Here is a 4,675-nt window from a genome sequence, read left to right as displayed (position 1 = left end):
CAAATTGGTGCCTACAAAGATCTACTCTCGATCTCACTTATCTTTATTTTCCCTTAGGGATGTCAATCCTAAGTTTTTAAGTCTATTCTATTTAGTCCAATTTTGCAATTTAGTCCCCAACTCCACAAATTAATTTAATCACATCTCCATCAACCAACCTCCTAGGGTTTAGCTATCCATTACCATATATAAGCTAACAAGAACCAAATAGATGACCATGGAAGCCATTAACATAAAATCAACAAAAAGATGAAAGGTTGGATTTTTACTTTGAGAAACTAAAGAATAAAAATGGCAGCAAGATAGATGAATAAAAATACTAAAACAATGGTTTTTAAAAGGTAAAAGAAAACAAAGTTAACTAATATTAAACTAGGATTAAAATGTGAATGCAAGAGAATTCAATGTGCTAAACATGTAAATAAATCTAAGCTATAGTAAAAACTAACTTAACTAACTAAGAAAATGTAAGGAAACTAAACAAGTTGTAGAAAAACTAAATCCTACAGCTACGGAGAAGAAAATTACCCTAAACCTAAACTAAAAGATGAAATAAACCCTAAAACTAAAAGCTCCCTCTACACTACTATTTTGTTCTTAACTAAAAGTGACTTTTAATCTAATTATAACCCAAAATTTTGGGCCAAAATGCCCCTCAGGATGTATCTTTTATTGGTTTTGGGAGGTGGACAAGAATTACCCTACTATTAATTTTTGTCTCCTCTCGGCAATCACTATATCCACAATAGTCTCGAAATGGGGGGTTCCCTTGGATGTTAGGTATCGTGATACCCAAGGTTGATATCGTGATACCACTATAGGTGGTATCCATTCTCTTCATTTTAGCACTGTTAGGGTATTGCGATCTTGGATCTCTATATCGCGATATCACCTCGTGAGCTTACCTTGCAAGCTCTCCTCACAAACTCACCTCGTAGTACCACTCAACAGTACCCTTAACGAGAAAACTTAGCAGTTGCAACACTCAATCAACTCGTTAAATTCTTGAGGTGCCATTTGGCCATTTCGGGTTTCAAAAATAGTAGAAAACACAACATTTCATTTATTAAAGCCAAAAATGAAAACTAAATAAAAACATGACAAAAACATACAAACTGCTCGGAAACAAGCTCGTAAAGTGTAATGGAGAGCCTAATTTGACACGTCAAATTATGGCAGACCACTAACTAAAACACAATCTCGCCCAAAGATGATACTTCATCAAGCGACATAGGTCTAGGTTGCTTCCTTGATTAACACCAACATCTTACAAGTATAACACGTCGTAAAAGGTTAAGCCACATTTATCCCACCTAGGGACCCCTTAGTAACACAGTAAATCACCTAATCACATCAATGCATGTGTTAGAGGCTCATCATGGCTCAACTAACTACTCTCCACGATTCCTCCAAAACATATAAAGCTTCTTTGTTGATCATATATGACCAAGATAGTCTTTTCATACCTAAACTCTATAAATTTCTTAGAGAACCTTCAATCCTCTTCTCTCACCCCAGGAACTGCTCTCATTGATTCTCAACACCACCCTATTAACCACTACCAACCACCAACTCCCAATTTTGGATCAACATGTATGAATTATTATTTTTAATTAATAATTAACATTTTCAAACATATATGAATTATTATTTAATACATTAGTGATGAAGTTTTTTAATTCCAAAAGAAGTGCTAAAAAGTTGTCAAGTGTTCCATTTTTTTATTTTTATTATTTTAAAATATCAATTAAGGATGCATAACAACTTTTCTACCTCATTCGTGGAGTTAAAAACCCCAACATTAATATATCAAAAACTAGTGTCTTATCACATGCGATGCACTAGTTAGTTGTATGTATTAGTCATAATATATTAAAATTATTTTTAATTTTTTAAAAAATGTACATATTCACAAATAATATGAAACAATATAATATGAATACTGTATAAATTATTGTATATTGTTCAACCCATTGATTGGTTGAATTAATGGAATCTTCTTGATAAATCTTCATAATGTTATTGTACATTGTCATGTACATCTTGGCCTCGCACTACAGTTGCACAATCACTCTATCATCAAATTCATTCTTTAAAGCCTTAGTGGATGATTCTCTTTTGTGATCTTAATGTCAACTATTAGAGAATAAATCATGTTAAAACAAATAATGTAAAATAAGATTAAAAGATATAAAGTAAAAATAACAAAAAATATAAAATAAGAAATAAGGTTAAAAACCTTAAACGGCCAGTGATTTGATTTATAATTCTTTGCTATGTTTCATCACTTTTGTAGAAATTCTAATTATAAGCTTGCATACATGCATAATGGAAGGAAGAAAGGTAGATTTTGAATACTAATTTTATTTTATATAAATTATTCCTTAATTGTTGTGGTTTTATTTCCAATAATGTTCAATTTAATTTTCGTAATCAATATTAAGAATTTTTCTGTTACCTTTTACATTGACATTAAAAAGTATATTTACTTTCTTTAATGTATTTATTGTTCTATATGAAAATAATTTACTTTAAAATATGAATCTTTGATTTCGTTAAAGACAAAGTTAGCAAATAAGGTTTAATATGAAATGAATTATTGATATTCTATGTAAGATCTATATTCACTATCTACCAACAAGTGGTTGGGTGCAATGGTAACACATATTGCAATTCTAAGGGGGAACCTAGGTTCGAACCTGAGAGACAACATTATTAGGAGGGACAGCCACGAACCCTGAATATAGACCGTTAAAAAAACATGCATAATATAAAAAAATATATTCACTATCTATTATTATGGTAATTAATTAGTATAGTTATAAATTGTGCTAGTAGTAAATTACAATTCAAAATAGACTATTAGGAACCAATAATGTAAATATGAAAGTGTATTGAGGAGTTATTTAGAATGTTTAATAATTTGTAATTAATGTAAAATATATTATTGTTATTAATGGTAAAAAATCATATTTAAAACTTAATTTTCAAAAAGGTACCCGTTTTAAATATAACTAAAAAAAGGAAAATATGTTGGAACTAAAAGAATTAACTTAGAACTCAATGTTTTCATATATGTATACGATTTTTCTTTTATACTATATGTATATACTAGTTTTCTTACACGTCCAATGCATTGGCTTATCATGTGTATAAATTAGTTATAATAAATAAATTTAAATTATTTAATGTGTACAAATAATAATATTGATTATAGCTATAAAATAATTCTTTAATTAATAAAAATAAAGTAGTACTTATAAATATATATGCACGGATTTGTTGTAAAGTAATGCTTATATATATATATATATATATATGCACGTATTTATTGTATTTAATTTAAAAGACACATTTTATGAATTCATATTTCTTTACATATAAAATATATACACATAATATAATTTTGAAAATAAAAAATAATAATTGATAAATAAATCATTGAAAACCAATGTTTGAATTAGATCGGATTGGCTGGTTAGACCAGGAGCCGGTTGGGATGTCGGTTCAAAGAAGGCCTTTGAACTAGTTAACTCGAGAACCAATACAAATTGATTGAACCAGGCAAAAAAATTAATTGAATTAAGCAGTTGAAACGATTGAATCAAATTTTTAAATTGTTTAATTCTATTTTAAATTATTAATACTTTTTAATTAGACCGATTAAATCTATAAGACCGATGAGTCGATGGCCTAGTCGATTCAAACACTAATCCGATCTAAAAAAAACATTATTGAAAACCATAAAAGCACTATATGTTTTCGAGACCGTGTGCACTCCATGAACACATCACTGTAAATGCTATATGAGAATCATCACCGTTCAAATTGAGAAAAGTTTTGAATTATTTCTAAACTGATAGCTCTTTTTCCAATATTATTATTTATCTCTTTCCTATAATATATATTATTTATATTAAATAATATATAAATAAATTTAAACTATATGTCCTCTCTTATAAAATAAAGAAATTCTAAAGAACTTATGTAAATAGTAAAGAAATTAACACTTATTTATAGTTTATAGTGTAAGCATGAACTATGAGAGTTTTCTAAGTCAATGTGAGATTTATAAAATTGTAATGTAAACATTACATGCATTTCATTATGTAGCCAAAACATTTTAATATAATATATATTATGATATATAAAAATCATAAATAACATATATTATTATATATATAATATAAATAACTTTAAACTATAGTCCTCTCTCATGAATTTTTTCAAATGAAGAAATTTAAAAACTATGTAAATTGTGAAGAAATCAGACACTTTTATAGTGCAAACATTTCTCTTTCATATAATATATACTATTATATATAAATAATAATATATATTACTATATATAAAAATAAAAAAATATATTATTATATAAATAAATTTAAACTATAATTCTAAAATTTTAAAAGAACTTTTGTAAATAGTGAATAAATCAATAGTTATTTATAATTTAAGTGCAAGCTATGAAAATGTTTTATAATCAATGTGAAATTTAAAGTATAAGTGTTGAGAACAGATAGAGAAATGTTTCACCAATTCATCTATATTCATGTATATGTGCTTTTGGAAGGCAGGAATGAGTCAAAAGGCATAATTTTTTTTCATATTGTCCGAAGAAATAATAGGGATAAGCTTTTGACGATTACCCAAATGAACCTGATAAGAGATACAT

This window comes from Gossypium raimondii, chromosome 13 (assembly GCF_025698545.1).
Source record: "Gossypium raimondii isolate GPD5lz chromosome 13, ASM2569854v1, whole genome shotgun sequence".
NCBI classification, from domain to species: Eukaryota; Viridiplantae; Streptophyta; class Magnoliopsida; order Malvales; family Malvaceae; genus Gossypium; species Gossypium raimondii.
The sequence above is the reverse complement of the archived record's forward strand: the minus strand, read 5'-3'. Positions refer to the sequence as shown.